This window comes from Rhinoderma darwinii, chromosome 4 (genome assembly GCF_050947455.1).
Source record: "Rhinoderma darwinii isolate aRhiDar2 chromosome 4, aRhiDar2.hap1, whole genome shotgun sequence".
In the NCBI taxonomy this organism is placed as follows: Eukaryota; Metazoa; Chordata; class Amphibia; order Anura; family Rhinodermatidae; genus Rhinoderma; species Rhinoderma darwinii.
Window position 1 is genome coordinate 344,631,065 of NC_134690.1, and position 20,111 is coordinate 344,651,175.

At 42.8% G+C, this 20,111-nt stretch overlaps 1 long non-coding RNA gene across 1 annotated transcript in view; it reads right to left on the reverse strand.

The window, feature by feature from the left end:
• The window catches only part of LOC142760020 (uncharacterized), a 521,651-nt gene that overhangs the window by 260,750 nt on the left and 240,790 nt on the right, over window positions 1–20,111 (reverse strand). The window contains exon 3 of the long non-coding RNA XR_012883232.1: window positions 13,268–13,365. This is a non-coding gene — a long non-coding RNA (uncharacterized LOC142760020). The remainder of the gene's footprint in view (window positions 1–13,267; window positions 13,366–20,111) is intronic.

The following is a 20,111-nucleotide window of genomic DNA, read 5'->3' on the forward strand; positions in this document are numbered from 1 at the left end:
GGCCCAATGAGCTGTCGGAGGCGGCCGACCCCCTCTTTTCAACGCCTCAGATGCTGTGGTCGCGATTGACCGCAGCATTTGAGGGGTTAAACAGCCAGAAACAGCGCAATCGCTGTTCCTGGCCGATAGTCCCGGGTGTCAGCTGGAATACACAGCTGACACCCGCTGAGTATGGCGCGTGCTTAGCCCATGAGCGCGCTCCATACTTCCCTGTAACGCTTATCACATACATGCACGTGATAATGCGTCAAGGGGTTAAAGCATTGCCTGCCTAATGCTTAACAATACTGAGGGGTTTTTAAATGGCTATTCTCATCTCGGACATTTATGGCATTTCCACAGGTACATGGATCTCTGTCCTACCTTGTCCCGCTGCTCTGTGACCACTGAGTAACAAAGTGGCCAGGAGTATGGAAATCGCAGAGCTCAATGAGCTACACGGTTTTAGAAGTCGCATTGAAGTGAATAGGAGTTACTGTTTGCGGAACTCGGGAGCCACTGAAACCAGAGTCACTCACAGTGCTATGTGGTTTCTGTAACTTCAATTCACTTTTAACAGCGTGACTCAGCAGGCTCGGTTATTTTTGTGCTCCCAGCCACCTCGTAACTTAGTGGCCGGAAACCATGGCCGATCATTGGTAGGGCGTTTTTTGGCCCATGTCCGCCCCAAAGTACAATGCAGTTTTATCATGGCGGCAAAAACCATAACAAAACTGCATTGTGTATGTCCTGCAAAAGGACCTGCAGACATAAGGTCACATGACCTTATATCTGCAGTTCTTGTTACTGTTTAGAGACCTGCTGGCCACATGACTACAGGTCCTAGAACATCAGCAAGACTCCATAGAGAAAATTGTGAGGTGAGCTGCTAGGTAAGTATAAGGGGATGGATTTGTTTAAGGGGCCTGGGGTCTGTATTTAGGGGTCTGGTCTGGGGTCTGTATTAGTTTAAGGGATCTGTATTTAGGGGGTCTGAGTGGTCTATTAGTTTAAGGGGTCTGGGGTCTGTATATAGATTGTCTGGTCTGGGGTCTTTATTTAAAGGGGTTTGTATTAAAGGGGTTTGTATTAAAGGGGTTTGTATTAAAGGGGTTTGTATTAAAGGGGTTTGTATTAAAGGGTTCTGTATTTAAGGGGGGTCTGTATTTAAGGGGGGTCTGTATTTAAGGGGGTCTGTATTTAGGGGGTCTGTATTTAGGGGGTCTGTATTTAGGGGGTCTGTATTTATGGGGTCTGTATTTAGGGGGTCTGTATTTAGGGGGTCTGTATTTAGGGGGTCTGTATTAGTTTAAGGTGTCTGTATTTAGGAGCTCTGTTCTGGGGTTTGTATTAATTTAAGGTGTCTGGGATCTGTATTTAGGGGGTCTGGTCTGGGTCTGTATATTTAGGGGGTCTGGTCTAGGGTCTGTATTAGTTTAGGGGTCTGTGGTCTGTATTAATTTAGGGGCACTAGTATGGGGTCTATATTAGTTTAGAGTGTCAGGTCTGGGGTCTGTATTTAAGGGTCTGGTCCGGGGTCTGTATTTAATGTACTTGTTCTGGGGTCTGTATTTATTTAGGGTGCTTGTTCTGGGGTCCGTATTTGTTTAGGGGGGGTCTGGTCTGGGGACTGCAATAGTTTAGAAGATCTAGGGTCTGTATGTATTTTAGGATCTGGTCTGGGGTCCGAATTTATTAGTCTGAGTAAAAGGGGTTGTCTGGGCACATAGACAGGTCATCAGTAAGAAAAACCGGTCCGTGCACGGACAACACCATTAATGTACGAGCCTGGGCCTTGGTATCTGAATTTTTGTGTTTCTATAAAGGCTGGAAATGGCTGCAGAAGCGAGGAGCAAAGAGGTCTCATCAGGAGATATGCCATACCGGTCTGTGTCAGATAGAGAAGAAAAGAGAACGACTCATCAGAGAAGACATCACTTGTAAGTCACTGGATCTATAGAGGATCTGTCCCCTCTCCTGACATGTCTGTTGTAGAAAATCCTTGTATTCCAAATAAAGTCTTTGTGTAACCAGGAACAGTGTTCCCTATAGTGAGCTGGCGGACTGTGGAAGGTGCGGGGCCGCGCACCTTAAAGTTTAAAGCCTGCGTACTGTCACGGGCGGCGGGCGGATGCAGTGGTGTTGCTAGCACCGGAGGGGGTTCTGGTGCTAGCGACAACCACATGAATACTATAGGCTGCAGGCCTTGTTAAGCCTGCAGCCTATAAGGCGCTGGGAGTCGCGCAGGCCGGCGTGATGATGTCACATCACGCTGGTCTGCGCACGCGTTCCGCCGGAGAGGCAGTATAGTGCTCCATATGTCGCGGGAACGGGGCAATGTAAGTACAATCTTTTTTTTATTTTTTAAGGAGCTGTGGGGGAGGGAGGGCTGTGTAGCACTATATACAGGGGGGGGGGGGAATTGCTGTGTAACACTATATACACAATGGGAGGATGGGGGCTGTGTAACACTATATACACAAGGGGAGAGGGGGGCTGTGTAGCATTATATACTGGGGGGAATTGCTGTGTGGCACTATATACAGGGGGGATTGCTGTGTGGCAGTATTTACAGGGGGGGTTCTGTGTGGCAGTATCTACAGGGGGGGTTCAGTGTGGTAGTATCTACAGGGGGGGTTCAGTGTGGCAGTATCTACAGGGGGTATGTTTGGCAGTATCTATAGGGGGTCTGTGTGGCACTATCTATAGGGGGTCTGTGTGGCACTATCTACAGGGGGGTCTGTGTGGCACTATCTACAGGTGGATCTGTGTGGCACTATCTACAGGGGGGTCTGTGTGGCACTGTCTACAGGGGGGTCTGTGTGGCACTATCTACAGGGGGGTCTGTGTGGCACTATCTACAGGGGGGTCTGTGTGGCACTATCTACAGGGGGGTTTGTGTGGCACTATCTACAGGGGGGTCTGTGTGGCACTATCTACAGGGGGGTCTGTGTGGCACTATCTACAGGGGGTCTGTGTGGCACTATCTACAGGGGGTCTGTGTGGCACTATCTACAGGGGGTCTGTGTGGCACTATCTACAGGGGTCTTTGTGGCACTATCTATAGGGGGTCTGTGTGGCATTATCTACAGTGGGTCTGTGTAGCATTATCTACAGGGGTGCCTGTGTGGCACTATCTACAGGGGGGTCTGTGTGGCACTATCTACAGGGGGGTCTGTGTGGCACTATCTACAGGGGGGTCTGTGTGGCACTATCTACAGGGGGGTCTGTGTGGCACTATCTACAGGGGGGTCTGTGTGGCACTATCTACAGGGGGGTCTGTGCGGCACTATCTTCGGGGGTCTGTGCGGCACTATCTTCGGGGGGTCTGTGCGGCACTATCTACGGGGGTCTGTGCGGCACCATCTACGGAGGGTCTGTGCGGCACCATCTACGGAGGGTCTGTGCGGCACCATCTACGGGGGGTCTGTGCGGCGCTATCTACGGGGGGGACGGCTGTGTGTGGCACTATCTACAAGGGGGGATGTCGCTATCTACAGGGGGAGTGTGTGTCGCAGTCTACAGGTGGTTTGTGTGGCATGATCTATAGGGACAGTGGTGTAATGAGGGATTCTTTTATTGATGCCTATAATTGGTATTTATAACGGTCTATTTTACTGGTGTACTTGTAATATTGTAGTATTTAAAAAAGTAATTAAAATTAATTTCAAACAAGTTTTCTTATTCTCTTATATTAGCGTTTACTGGGGGTATTACTTTTGGTCACCAGATCTCCCACCATAGATGGAGACTTGCCCTGCTCCCTAACTGCCCCACTCAGGAGCTGCCAAGACTTAGAGGGAACATTGCCCAGGTCTAATAGACAAATGCATTGTTACCATTCCCATTGTCAAGAGGATGTGTCCCTACACAGTGTGAAATGGTCAGCGATTGCTGATGACGGTCAGTATGTAGGGACACAGCCCTTTGACAAGGGGTATCGTAACAACCATTTGTCGATGCTTTCACAGAAAGGTGGTCTTCACTGTACACACGGCAGAGCGGTAGTGGGAGAGGGGGGCCCAAGTTTGTGGAACAGCCCAGGGCCTATGGTCTACTCAATCAGCCACTGGTCGGAGAGCAGCGACAGTGGGACAAGGTAGGATGATGGGATGGGGTCCCGTTCTAGAGAGAGACCTGCATCTATCAGACATTTATGACAGTGGCATGATATGAATATGCCATAAACGTCCAAGATGAAAAAACCCCTTCAAGTTCTCGGTTCGTCTTAAAGTAAAAAACTGTTCAGAAAATTATTCACTAATTTTAATAAGCATTAAATATCCATATTTTTTCTGTCCCTTTGTAGTAGGGCTTATTCACAAGAACGTTGTATACATCCGTGAGATGGTCGTTAAAACAACGGCAGTCACACGGATGCATGTATTTCAATGGGGCCGTTCACACGACCAATTTATCTTTATGTGAAGGGTCCGTTGAAAAATAGAACATGTCCTATTTTCTTCAGTTTATACGGATCCCTCGATAGACTGAAGTCTATGATGAATCCGTGAAAAACGAGAGAGATGAGAAAAAGCCTGTAATCATTAAATGTCCAACTTTACAGATTTTTCCCAAAATGTTCCTTTAAAAGCAAAGTAAAAGAAAAAAGTAAAACCAAAATCGGTACAAAACAAAAATCTACATTCAATACAATTATTGAACACAAAATAATTAAATGAATAATAAATTCCCTCCGGTCACCATGACACAACTACATCAGCCACTTAGTTTACAAGTCATATAGTATTCAAATATCACCTGTGTGCTATTTTACTTGTCTTATACTGGACCAAAATCCACAACTAAACACAGTATAATGCATGTAAGCGGGGTTTATAAAAATCTGCGCGGATTTGAGGGTATGCTGTGTATTATAAAGTCTACAGCATCCTCTATGTTTATCCATATTTACTCTGGATTTATACAAGATTTTCACCTACTCCATTATTTTACAGACTAAATCTCCTGCAAATCTGCAGTAAAATCTGGATGTAGATCCAAAGTTAAGACATGCAAATTTACAGTGGATCTTCATAGGGTTCTGCTGTAGACATTGTCCGCAGTGTGTGAATCGTACATACATACAACACTGATCCGTAACACATTGCCCATAGACAGTTATAGGCTCATATTGTACCTCCGTATGCCTCTGATTGTATTTTGAGGAACACAGAGATTTTTTTTTTCTTACAGACACATAAAGGGCCTGTGAAATAGAAACTGTGGCGTGTTCCAATGCATGCTTTATTACAGAGGTTTTCTCACCTAAAAGCATTGCTTCTAGGTGAGAATACAGTACCCTACGTAGGGGGTCTATGTATGTGGCTTTACTGTATGCTTGGACCCTTAGGCCAATTACAGATGACCATAATATGGCCGTATTTTAAGGTCCATATTGTGGCTGTAACACCTGGAGCTCTGGAGGTTCTACAAACCTGAACTTAGATAACCATGGTTTCAGTAGAACCGCGGAAGTGTAAATTTTTATTATGGACATAGACATTGAAATGTCACATTACAGCTGTCTGATACCAGCCTAAAACCACTTTCGCACTGTATTATGCATCAGTATTCGTAAGCCAAAACCAGTGGTGGAGAAGAAACAGAGAAAAGGTATAATGGAAAGATTTGCACCTCTTCCATGTTATGGAACCACTCCTGATTATGGCTTACAGATGCCAAATACTGCCCAAAATACTGCTGTCTGAAAGTGGCCTAAGGCTGGAACCACACATACACAGTTTTTATGCAGTTTTTAAGCCAAAGCTAGAAATAGATCCAAAAGGAAGGAAAAGCATTTAAAAATAATAATTAAAAAAAGACATACATATTCACTCTTTTATTTCACTTATGTGTTTTGCTCTAAAACTGCACCATAAACTGTATTGAAAATGGCTTTTGTGATGCAAGCCCTAGGCTGGATTTACAGTTTTTGAATACATTATTTTTTTTTAGCCAAAAGCAAAGCGTATGGATTATCAAGGTAGGACTAATATTTGTGCTCTCTTTTGTATCCACTCCTATGTTTGGCTCACTAAAATGTGCCAAAAACTGCATGTGTGGATCCAGCCCAAGACCGGATTTAGAATTTCGTAATGTGGCCACATATTAGCGTCTGTATTACAACACCCGAATCCCGCACAGTTCAAGTGAAACAAATATAGATCACTATAGAACCCTATAATGATCTATATTAAGTTCGATTCACTTGAACTAGGGAGGGGTCCGGTGTTGCAACTACAATACGGATACTAAAATTTGGCCCTAGGCCTCTTTCACATGGCAGTATTTTTGGTCAGTATTTTGCTTCAGTATTTGTAAGCCAAAGCCAGGAGTGACGGAGAGAAAAAGTACAATGGAAAGATTATTTTTTTTTAACTCTTCTGTGTTTTTAATCTACCCCTGGTTCTGGCTTCCAAAAACTGATGCAAATCACTGTTCTAGATACTGCCGAGTGAAAGAGGCCTTAAAGAGGACCTGTCACTAGCTCCCATAAAGTGAGTTATTAGACTCATGTTATTGCCGCTGTGTCTGTGAGTCTGTGCTTCAGACATTCCTAAGCCAGCATCCTCATGTGAGTTTCATGCGATGACGCTGGCCTAGGAGTATCTGGAGGAAACAGCCTCACGCTGATAGGTCAGTGTCAGAGGCTGTCTGCTAGCTCCGCCCATTGATAACCGCTGGCAGCCAAACCCACTTGGCAAGCCAGCGGTTCATATACATATTGTTTAATAAATAAAGAGGGAGCAATATCTCAGCAACGGGAACGACGACGACGGACACAGAAGTAAGCAACCACCACCGCTGGACTCACAGACACAGCGGCAAACACGTCTAATAACTCACTTTGTAGGATCAAGTGACAGGTCCTCTTTAAGGTGATTTCCATTGATCAGTGTAAAAAAAAAGTTATCTATGTATTTATCGGTCTATCGCACTACATTGTGAAAATCAAACAACTGCACAACTCAAAGATTTTACATCCTAACAAATGTGAGGCTAAAAAAATCTAAGTTAATTCAATGTGATTAAATCCTTTTACTCAATAACACATGAAAAGGTCCATGATCAGATACAGAACTGACTATTAAGTCCTTTTTCATTTACAGCCATTACTTCTAATCCTGCTTGAGGGCCTTAGCCATTAGTCATTTGAAATTTGCTGAGTTTGCCCTAGTGCCACACATAGAAATAATGATAAATGGAGCTGGCACGGCCACATCATTAAGCCGATGTGACCCTTCTTTTTACAAAAGTTACTTCTTCTCATGGCACTAAAAACGTTAAGCTGACATGGTAGACGCTGGTAACTTGAGCAGGAGCCGTCTTTCTTCCTGCCATAGATTTATGATTGTTTATTCAACAACAGACTTTTGCGATCTTCTAGACTGAAAAGATTTCCAGTTTCCAAGCACAGCATATTCTGTGTCAGCACAAACGGATTATAACCTTCTAATTATTGCAGCTAGCCTCCATGAGTTAACCCATTCACTGCCACACAATGCAGCCTTTACAATATAAAGTTTTCGCTTTATGGTGCTTTCAGCAGATAATCAGTTAAAGGTACTAAAATTTTCCATCCTTCTGTCATCTAAGCCCAGAAGCATAATGTCACGGACAGTAATCCCAGGCTGCAGTACACAATGCTTTTATTATTTTTTTTTTCAGTCTTGGTTTTTTTTTTAGTCTATACCCTTTTGCTTTTTATCCCTGGGCGTTTCTTATTTAATATTTGTCTTTTGGCTCATGGTTTGTCTTCGTGAAAGAAAGTACACCAGCTGGTTAGGCTTAGCCCTGTGACTGGAGTCAACAAATGTAACACTGTTGGTTAGACTTCAGTAATAAAACGTAAGATGGTATCAGATTGTATGTGACAACCAAAAAATAAATACTAGCAATGGAATTAAATAAATGAAACAAATGCATGTTATAATCTACTATGTAATCTTGTACAGAATGCCAAACAATAGTAAACACAAAAGCATTATATAAATTATTATATCCTCAGCGTAGCATACTAGGCAGGAGGCAGTCTGGATTACTACTTGATTTTCTTTGGGATGGACCCTTAACCCTTTAAAAACAGACATTTTTTAATTTTACATTTTAGTTTTTCACTCCCCGCCTTCCAAGAGCCACAACTTTTTTATTTTTCTGTCAATAGAGTAGTGTGACAGATTATTTTGTGTGTGTGTGTGAGGGGAGTTGTAGTTTCTAGTGGCACTATTTAAAGTACCATATAATGTACTGGAAAATGTACAAAAAAAATCCATGTTGGGTGCAATTGGAAAAAACTGAAATTTGTTTTTTGGTTTTCGTTTTTACAGCTTTCACCGTGCAGTAAAAACGACAACTTAAGATACCAAATTTATATAGGTTTTTTAAAATATATTTTACTACTTTTACAAAGAAAAAAACTATTTGTTTAAAAAAATTAAATTGTTCTGTTTTACCACATTCTGAGAGGCATAACTTTATCTTTTGGTCGATTGAGCGGTGTGAGGGCTTATTTTTTGCAGGGTGTGTTGTAGTTTTTATTAGTTCCATTTTTTGGTACATATGATTTTTTTATCACTCTCTATTAATTATTTTTTTTAGCGCTAAGGTGACCAAAAAATGATTCTGACACTTTACTTTTTTACGCCATTCACCATGCGAGTTAAATAATTGTATATTGTAATAGTTCAAACTTTTACAGATGCAACAATACCAACTTTGTTGAATTTCTTTTATTTTTTACATTGTGCTTGGGGAAAAATAGGAAAAGGGGGATTTTTTGAACTTTGAATATTTTTTTAAAAATTGTTTTTACACTTCTAAAAACGCATTTAACGTCTTTTTTTTTTTTACACATTTTATTAGCCCCCTAGGGGACTTGAACCAGCAATCATTCGATAGCTGGTACAATACAATGCAATACAAATGTATTGCAGTATATTGTAATTTTTACAGGCTTCTGCTAACCCCTTTCGGAGGCATGGCCTAGCAGAGGCAGACAAAAGGCTTTCATTAGGCCCCCGGGCTACCGTGATAACCATCAGCGCCCCTCAATTACGTTGCAGGAGGATCATTGGGCTGTCGGATGGGGCCGTCCCCTTCCGAATGGTTTAAATGCCGTGGTCGCTATTGACTGCGGCATTTAACTAGTTAAACGGCCAGGAAGAGCGCTATCGCTGTTCCTGATCGTTAGAGCAGCATGTCAGCTGAGATACACAGCTGACACCTGCAGCGCATGGAGCGGGCTCAGTGCGTCAGCCAGCTCCAAACATCACCACCCTCCTCCGCTACATGACGTTCATTTTCATCACGGGTCGGGAGAGGGTTAAAGAGGGTCTGCCACTAAACTTCTAGCTAATCTAATCGAATCTACTTTTAAAATAATAAACTTTTTGTGAACCACTTTTCACTAGCATTATCAGTGAGACAGCATGTTTCACTGATAATGCTAGTGAAAAGTGGGTCCCAAAAAGTTTATTATTTTAAAAGTTATGAGTTTTTTTTCTAAATATGTAAATGAACCTTTATTAGACAAGTGGGAGGTAACAGCAGCAAATCTCCTGAGGTGGAGCTTCCTCACAGCCTCTGACACTGTCCAATCAGCATGAAGCTGCTTCACACAGTGTGAGAGACTCCGACTGGAGGGAAGGGGATCACATAAAACAGCCATATCTCGGGCTGTGGACCACCTAGAACAGTGGTTCTGGTGGCATATGAAAGATGAGATTCTAATCTAATTTTAGATGTGATCGATTACAGGTGGATCCTGCGTGTCACAGACATGCAGGACTCGCCGTCACTGAATCCGTCAGGTCCGCGGGACTGAGGGATTCAGTGTAAAAAGAGCGATAGATCAGCTGTATCTCCAAAAGAATTATTTTTTTTTTTTAAATAAAGACTAATTACAAAGTTACACTAAACACACTGACTAATCTATTTATTTAAAAAAAAAAAAAGAAAGAAAGATATATTCTCTCAAAAGGTGTACATAGACTTTAAACCAGGAGGTACGGACCCGATTCTTGTGAAGTCGGGTCATTTGCATTTTGAAAAACATCATATAATGAGTTGTTGTTATTTTTAATGACTTGTATTAACAAAATGTTTTTTTTCAAATAAAAAAGGTACCCTATTGCTGATGATCGCTTCTATTTGAGGAATTTCCATTGTTTTGCAATTGCCAGCTTTCTTAATGTGGGTAGGTAATCTGTGGAATTCAAAATCAAAAGATGTCATAGTGATGGTGACCAGATACTTTAAAGGGAACCGGTCATGTTGAAAATGCAGTCTGATCTGTGAGCAACATGTTTTAGAGCAGGAAGAGCTGAGAAAATTGATACATAGTTTTGTGGAAAAATATTCAGTATAACTTGTAATTTATGCATGTATATCCATGCTCATTCTGGGTTTATGAGTCCGGTCGGTGATCCTACTGAGTGCTTGCATATGTATGAATACAGAGGTAGCTGTCAGTCAGTGATTTGGACCGCCCACTAGACTCCTAAGTCAAAAATGAGCAGTGATATAAATGAATACATTTCAAGTTATACTGAATCTTTTCCCACAAAAATATATGTATTCATTTATATCACTGCTCCGTTCCCCCAGCTCTATAACAGGATGTTGGCAGATCAGACTGCATTTTAAACATGACTGGTTCCTTTTAAAATAGAATCAATAGACTATCTTCCACAACCCAGCTGGGGAATTTGTGTGAATCACAAGTGAGGAGTCCGGAAAGAATCACCTCTCTCCTGGATCAACATGTCAAATCTACATATAACAGTAGGCTAAACTTGATGAAGATCTGCTTTTCCTCAACAACAGAAGACATGTAACAAGTCACATCTCATTCATAGCCAACATCATTGGTCTAGATTTTAGTCAGAATTAGTCCATCAGTAATTTTGCAAAGATTTTGTAAACTGCAGTGATTACCGAAACCAAACACACCATAACATTTTTGTTTTGTTTCATTTTGTATCACCATAGAGTAACTGAAGAAATAAAAATATTGTATATAAATATTGATATAAATATTGTAATGCAAAGCTAATCCACAGATATAATTCTGTGGTAACACTTTAGCTTCAGAAAAATAATTTGTTCTAAATCCAAATAAGTTCTTTAACCCCTTCATGACTGCTATACGGCTATATACATTCCAACTGCCGATGCCCGTGCAGTTGTCACATATATAAACGTTGGCAGCCTGGAACAGGTTTAACGAGTGCAGAGTTGCTTCATTGTAAGCAGTGCTTCACTCATGTCTGCCAGGGCTTTGAGAGCCCCAGAATACACCCCCCTGTAGATAGTGCCAAACACAACCCCCCTGTAGATAATGCAAAACCACCTGTAGATAGTGCCACCTAAGCTCCCTCTATGAGTGGAATCTCCAGCCAGAGAGCTCTTGCCGGGGATTCCCCTCCTAGAGGGACCCCCAGCATCCCTCTATCTTCCCTGTAGATAGCACCATCCCCCCCTGTAGATAGTGCCACCCCTCTGCATATAGCCTCACCCCTCCTGTAGATAGCACCACCCCCTGTAGATAGCACAACCCACTGTAGATAGCACAACCTAAGCTTCCTCTAGGAACGGAATCCCTGGTCAGCAAAAACCGCTTCGATCCGTTGAGGCATGGACTTCACAAGACTTCTGAAGGAGTCCTGTGGTATGTGGTGGCGAGATGTTAGCAGCAGTACCTTTAAGTCCTGCAAGTTTCAAGGTGGAACCTCTTTGGATCAGAATTGTTTTTCCAACACACTCCACATATGCTAAATAGCTAAATAACGGAAATATAGAGTCCAGATCAACACCTTAACTCTTTGTCATGTTTCTCAAACCATCACTACACAATTATTGCAGTGTAGCAGTGCACATTATCTTGCTGATAGAGGCCACTGCCATTAGTGTATATCGTTGACATGAAAGAGTGTACTTGTTTAGGTTGAGGGCATATGTGAAAGTAACATCCACATGAATGTCAGGACCCAAGGTTTCCCAGCAGAGAATTGCACAGAGCATCACACTGCCTCCGCCGGCTTGCCTACTTCCCATAGTACATCCTGGTGCCATCTGTTCCCCAGGTAAGAGATGATGTAAAACATCACATGATTCATCAGACCAGGCCTCTTTCTTCTATTGCTGCATGGTCCAGTTCTGATACTCAGGTGCCCATTGTAGGCACTTCGGGTGGTGGACAGGGGTCAGCACTAATACTATGACCGGTATGCGACCACGGACTAGTTTTGGTAGGTACGAACCACTGCATACCGGGAGACACCCCACAAGAACTGCGGTTTTGAAGATGCTCTGACCCAAACGTCTAGCCATCATAATTTGGCCCTTGTCAAAGTCACTCAGATCCTTATACTTGCCCATTTTTCCTGCTTTCAACACATCAACAACTGACTACTTGCTATTTAATACATCCCACCCCTAGACAAGTGCATTTGTAATGAGGTAATCATTTAATAAGTCAAAGGCTAAAAAAGAAGTGTTTCAGCCAAAGAATAAATTTTATCTAGAACCATAGATTATGTACATTATGCTGGGTATAGCACATGGGTAAAACTAAAATTAAGTGCCAAGGTAAGTGCCCTTAAGCACCACTTTGCTATGGAGAAAAAGAAAGATGAGAATTGAAATCAAACAAGTTATTGAGAGATATATGTACACGGATTTACATTTTTTTCATTAGGTTGCAGAATGCTCAAATAGAGCCCTTATTGGTCCATGGTATTTTGATAAAAAAATAGCATGTGATACATGCAATGAGGTCAAACCTGTGTTAAACTCTACAATTTTGCGTTAATTTTCTGCTGCTCTATAAAAATTACAAAAGTCCTTTTATGGGGAATAAATCCCTTTTGTTTCACTTGCCAGCCTTGTCATAGTATAAAATAGACAAAGGGGAGATTTATTACATTTCTCCTCCAGTGAAGTGTATACCAATTTCATTAACAGGGCGCACGCATTGGAAAAAAAGTGGCGCCATAAATATGACTTTCGATGTAAATACCTGAGCCATTATTTTCATTCTGTCGATAAAGAGCAAATAGTATATAGTAATTGGAACATACTGCCATTACAAACATATAGAGGATCTGTCATAGTCAGGGGTTTATAGGTAGTTCTTTACGGGGTGAATGTCACGTCACAAATTCATCCAATCTGTAGTTCTGCATGACCAACATAGTAACTACCATCCAAGTCTCATATACAATTTATGTGAGTGTTATTTTTAACATGTGTGCTATAAAACAAAATATGTGACAGGTGTGCTTACCTTACAGAAAAATGTCCAAACTGCCATGTTATCTGTTGGTTGTTAAACTGAGGTGTTTTTTCTGCTACTCCATATGTCCAATATTGTCCTCATAGTACCTGCTGAATGATGGCAAGAATTAGCAAACAATGCATCAGAAATTAAATTAACATAAAATTACAATACTGCAGCAAACAAAAAAACCTTATGTGACGACAGCCCTAGGCCTCAATTACTTAATATGGCACCCACTATTGACTTCTATGGGGCCCTACTGTACCTCCCTATGTCTCCTATCTGATACACAGGTGACTTTTTTTTTATTGGATCCCGTATGAATTGCTATTTCTAAGGAGATATACACAGTCGAGTCACATTATTATGAACACCAGGTCTCAGGTATCTGGAGCCATGTTGACTGCAGTGCATCCCACATTTGCTGGCAGATGCATGGGGAGGATCCATAGAGCGAACAAGACAGGTGAGATGGTCCCACAGATGCTCAATTGGGTTAAATTCTGGCAAATTAGGGGGCCCAGAGAAGTACTTGGAAGTCTTGGTCGTGCTCTTCCAACCACTGTCGGACATTTCTAGCCGTGTGATTGTCTTGCTGGAAGATTCCATCTGTCCCAGGGAAGACAAAAAGCATGTATGGGTGGATGTGATCTGCAACGATGGATTAATACCCAAATCAGTTCAGAGTGCCTTCCACATGGATAAGTGGGCCCAGATAATGTCATGAAAAAATTCCACAGATCATAACGCTGCCGCCACGAGCTTGTTTTATCCAGCAATGTTTGCAGGGTGTTTGTTCTCTGATGTTTCTCACCTGACACGCCAATGTCCATCCTTTCAATGAAGCAGAAAACGTGTCTCATCAGAGAAGGAAGCCCTTTGCCAATCATTGGTGGTCCCATTCAGGTACCGCCGTGCAAATTGAAGCATTTTTTTCCGATACACTTTTGTTAGCATAGGAGCAGTAACCATGGGTCTGCTTCGGAGCCCCATACTTAGTAGGGTTCACCGAACTGTTTTAGACCCACATCTGGTAGCCCCCTTGTTGATTTTCACGGTGAGATGCTCCACTGTAACGTGTCGTTCGGCCCTCACGCACCTTCGTAGCCGACGTTCCCCTCACATCAATAGCACGTGGTGCTCCGCAGTTCCCAGGTCGGTTATTCCCAATGGTGCCATTTGTCCACTCATGATAAACTTTCACCATAGCAGCAGGTGAAGAGTTCACAAACTGTGCTGTTTGAGAAATAATGGCACCCTTGGCCCAAAAGCCAATAATCACCCCTTTTTGCAACTCTGCTAAATCGCCCCTTAAACCCATGGCAACAACAAGTGATATGTGTTCAGACAGCCTATCGTACACCTTATATAGCCATTAAGCCAGCCCACAACACATCACTTCCTTCATGGGCTACACGCTGCCGACGTCGAAAGTAGGAGGTGGTTATAATAATGGGACTTGACTGTGTATTTTCATCATATGGCAGCACACAGAGTGCCTTCTCCTTCATAATATGGAGCCACAGAGACTCTGTACAGCCCTTTGCACACATCTATGCATAGTGAATGAGGCCTTAAAGTAGATTGAGATTGATCAGTAAATACATAGTTGTGTTGGTATTACTTGCACTATAATAACCTACAGTATTAAAGACCCAACACTTACTAGCGAAGCATGTGCCATGTGCCCGTATGTATCAAAACTATGAGAAAAAAAACCTCAACATCTGTTGTGAGAGGTGAGATCGTTTTTTACTAAAAGTAGTCATTTTGGCCATTACAGTGCTTCTATGGGGATTTCCCACACAGAAGTATGGAGTATGTCAGAAAAGGACAAGTGAATTGAGAACGATTGCATGAGCTGACACACGTCTGACTCATTCAAGGGTAGATGTGCCAATCCTTCTTACTGTACTGCAGAATAATAGAGTCTTATGTACACCAGTCAGCACCTCAGTCTTCTTTATGCTACGGTATATACATTTTTATTATTTATAGAATGCAAACACTGCCATTTTCTTTAGTATATTTTTATTACCCATTTTTACTTTGCTGATGATACATTAACCCCTTCACAACTGCCACACGGCTATATACGTTCCAACTGCCAAAGCACCGTGCTATTGCAACGTGTATAAATGTTGACCGTGTTTAACAGGGTTTAATAAGTGCAGTGCTGCTTCAGTGTGAGCAGCTCTGCACTCTTATGTCTGCCGGGGCTTTAAAAGCCCCGGACTACACCCCCCACTGTAGACAGCGCCACACACAACCCCCTGTAGATAGTGCAAGACTCTCTGCCCATAGCGCTACCCAAGCTCCCTCTAGGAGCGGAATCCCCAGCCAGCTCTCTGGCCAGGGGATTCCCCTCCTAGAGGGAGCCCCCGACGTCTCTCCATCCCCGCTGTAAATAGTGCCCCCCCTGTAGATAGCATCCCCCCCTGTAGATAGCGCTACCTAAACTCCCACTAGCAGCGGAATCCCTGGTGTCAGATCGCTCTGTGCCAGGGATTCAGCTTCCAGAGATAGCCCCTTACGTCACTGTCCACCATCAGGGGCTCTCTCGAGCAGCGAAATCCCCCGTGTCAGATCACTCTGTGCCGGGGATTCCGCTACTGGAGAAGCCCCTGCCGTCACTATCCATATATGGACAGTGACGTCAGGGGCTACTCCTGTAGCGGAATCCCCAGCCACAGTGCTAGTGACGTTGAGGCAAGGGATTCCACTTTTAGAGATAGCCCCAAATGTCAGTGTCCATATATGGACAGATACATCAGGGGCTCCCTCAAGGAGCGGAATCCCCGGCCAGATGGATTCCACTCCTACAGGGAGCTACAGTGGTGCTATTTACAGGAATGGGGTGCCAATTATAGGGGGGGTGCTGATACATAGAAGGGGAGTGGCACTATCTACAGAGGGGATGGTGCTATCTACAGGGGTGAATGGTGCAAACTGCAGGGGGAGGTGCTATCTGCAGGGGGAGGTGCTATCTGCAGGGGGAGGTGCTATCTGCAGGGGGAGGTGCTATCTGCAGGGGGTGGCACGCTGTCTACAGGGGGTGCTATATACAGGGTGTGTGGCACTATTTACATGGGCACTGTGGCATTATATGGGCATTACCTACAGTGGACACTGTGGTGCTATCTACATGGGCACTGTGTGTGGCACTATTTATAGTGGGAACTATGTGGGCACTGGCACTATCTACAATGGGCAATGTGGCACTATCTACAGTGGTATTGCGTCACTATCTACATGGGCACTGTGGTGTTTTCAGGTGGCTGCGACAAAAAAAAACCCTAACGAATAAAATTCATCCATTTTTTTTAACATCCATAAAAAATGCATGGCAAATGTCAGTGAAAAACGGTCAGACGGTTGGGAAATGGATTCAAATTTTGAGACACATTGATCCGTTGTTAACTGCCCTTTTTTTCACGTCGTGTGAATATAGCCTTATAGCCCTCTTATCCGCTCACCGCGATCCAGGGTGACAGTATATAAATAAATTTTATATATATCCATTTTTGTTCTTGCACTCCTCCCATTTTGCCCTGGGTGATTTTAATTAGTTCAATGCTAGATCCTACCATCCCCAGGTATATATGTAGGCTTAGTACGAGTTCTGGGTGTATGTGCAGCGTAGGTTCCCACCTTACAGAGGTCGCCTTGTCGTAGCAGGTGGGCAAACACTTTTTGATCAAAATGTGCACTAAGAACCTCCCTATTTTAAGTAAATTTAGTAGTATTGCATATTCATTTATATTTAGTGGTTTAGGTGGCATTAGTGTCGCAGTATGCTGTCGCCATTCTTTTTCGTATATATATATATATATATATATATATATATATATATATATATATATATATATATACACACACACATACACATACATACATAAACACACACACACAAAAAATTACAAAAAAGTGTTTTTTCCACATTTTTTGTGATTTGTCTGCTCATAATAAAAACATGGAATTAATGAAACTAATCTAGAAAATGAAAGCAATGTAAAAATAGTTGTGATATTCAAAGCGGTAACAAAGATATTATCGTTTAAAGAAGTGCATATCAAAAATGGAAAATTTGACCTGGACAGAGGGGCGACAATGACCCTTGGTCATGAAAGGGTTAACCATTCAGTAATTAACAAATTCTTCTAGAGGCACAATGGCAAAGAACAGCAGTCCTGAGGGGATTATATTTAATACATATAACATGTATCTGACATCGGTACCAGAAAGAAGGGCCCATGTGACAAGACATTATATCAATAGTAAGCTGTTGGGGAATTCTGCTCCTTCCTCAAACTTACACTGCTAACCACGGTTCCCATGACACAAGGCTTTTCTATTTTCACAAAAATGCACATAAAGGCTGATATGAGACATCAAGGTCAGGCGTTCAATGTTATAGTGTATGTCAGCTTAAAACATCCTCTGTGTTTGACCACAATTCTATGATAGTTTAAAAGATGGCTGCTGTTAATATTGAAAATACAGCTAAAGTGACCGGTCACAACCTGTATCAGATTGCTAGTAGTGCATTCAGAAAGAAAATAAATCTATAATTTGGAAATTTATCCCATACCTCAAAATGTTTCCCTTGGATTCCTTTGGTGGTCTGGTGAGTCTACAGACCCCATTCTCACAATAATGGTTTTCATTTTGAGGTATTGTCTAGTGTAAATGGCATTTTCTGATAACTGCTCCAATCATAATATTATTTGAGAGCTGATCTATACCAAGTGATCTGCCCAACAATAGAGATTACTGTGCCAGCTGCCCCTCTGTCTACTGCTTAACATCAGTCTGCATGGCAAGTGCAATGGAGGCCCACCTTATTCATCTTCCTTTTAGACTGGGTTCACGTGTTGCTGTAGTGTGCCTCATGGATTTTATGTGCCAGCCTTACAGCAGAACATGGCAGGAGTCTGAAAAGGTGGGTAACCAGTAACCCCTTCACTGCCCTAGGCCACCAGGGACTTAATAAACCACTTCACTATTTAGGTATTGTATGGCAGTATTTAGATTGTGCAGTTTTATTTGGACATTGAATGGCTGTATTGTGTGGGGAAATATATGGCATTTTAATGTGGACACTATATATACAGAAATCTACATGCCATTAACACTGTGAAACTCATAGACAGTCTACAGTCCTCATTGTCCCCTATCTCTTCCCTCTCCTGTCCCAATCTGGCTGCCAAACTTTATAATAACACTCTCAAAAATGCATTGGATGAAGCAGCCCCCACTACACTCCGAACCACCCGACAAAGACGACGACAACCCTGGCACACGCCTCAATCCCGCTTTCTTCAGCGGTGCTTGAGATGTGCCGAACGACTGTGGAGAAAATCGCATTTAAATGCAGATTTCCTCCATTACAAATTTATGCTCAAAACTTAGAACTCTGCCCTTCACCGCGCCAAACAAGTCTACTTCACTTCTCTCATCTCCACACTATCTAATAATCCAAAACGCCTCTTTGATACTTTTCACTCCCTCCTTAGTCCTAAAGTTCAGACGCCAATCACAGATCTCAGTGCTGAAGACCTGGCCAATTATTTTAAAGTTAAAATTGACAACATCCGGCATGATATTATCTCCCAGTCCCCTAGTAACATCGATCCCCTTCCCCCCCGCACTCCCTCTTCTTCACTCTCAGCATTTCACCCAATAACTGAAGAAGAAGTCTCGAGGCTCCTCTCTTCTTCTCGTCCTACTACCTGCCCTAGTGATCCTGTCCCCTCACACCTCCTCCAGTCCCTCTCCCCAGCTGTCACTAGTCACCTGACTAAAATATTTAACCTCTCTCTTTCCTCTGGTATCTTTCCCTCCGCTTTTAAACATGCCATTATAAACCCATTACTGAAAAAACCAACTCTTGACCCATCCAGCGCTGCCAACTACCGACCAGTCTCTAATCTGCCCTTCATCTCCAAACTCCTGGAACGCTTGGTCTACTCACGCCTTATCCGCTATCTCTCTGCTAACTCCATTCTTGACCTCTTACAATCTGGTTTCCGCACTCTACACTCCACAGAAACTGCCCTCACTAAAGTCTCAAATGATCTCTTGGCGGCTAAATCGGACGGTAAATCCTCTCTCCTGATTCTTTTGGATCTCTCTGCAGCCTTTGACACTGTAGACCACAAACTCCTACTTAACATGCTCCACTCTATTGGCCTCAAGGACGCGGCTCTCTCTTGGTTTTCCTCCTATCTCTCTGACCGCTCATTCAGTGTGTCATTTGCTGGTTCCACTTCTTCTCCTCTTCCCCTTGATATCGGGGTTCCTCAGGGATCAGTCCTAGGTCCGCTCCTCTTTTCTCTCTACACAGCTCCTATTGGACAAACCATCAGCAGACTTGGCTTCCAGTACCATCTCTACGCTGATGACACCCAATTATATACCTCTTCCCGTGACATCACCCCTGCTCTAATACAGAACACCAGTGATTGTCTGTCCGCTGTCTCTAACATCATGTCCTCTCTCTATCTGAAACTGAATCTTTCTAAAACTGAGCTCCTTGTGTTCCCACCATCTACTAACCTCCCTAAACCTGATGTCTCCATCTCTGTGTGTGGCACTATCATAACTCCTAAGCAGCACGCCCGCTGTCTCGGGGTTATTTTTGACTCAGATCTTTCCTTTACTCCTCACATACAATCACTTTCACGCTCCTGTCATTTTCACCTCAAAAACATCTCCAGAATCCGCTCTTTTCTTACGGAGGAAACTGCCAAAACTCTCGTTGCTCTGATTCACTCTCGTCTTGACTACTGTAACTCATTACTAGTCGGTCTTCCCCTCACTAAACTCTCCCCTCTCCAATCTATCCTCA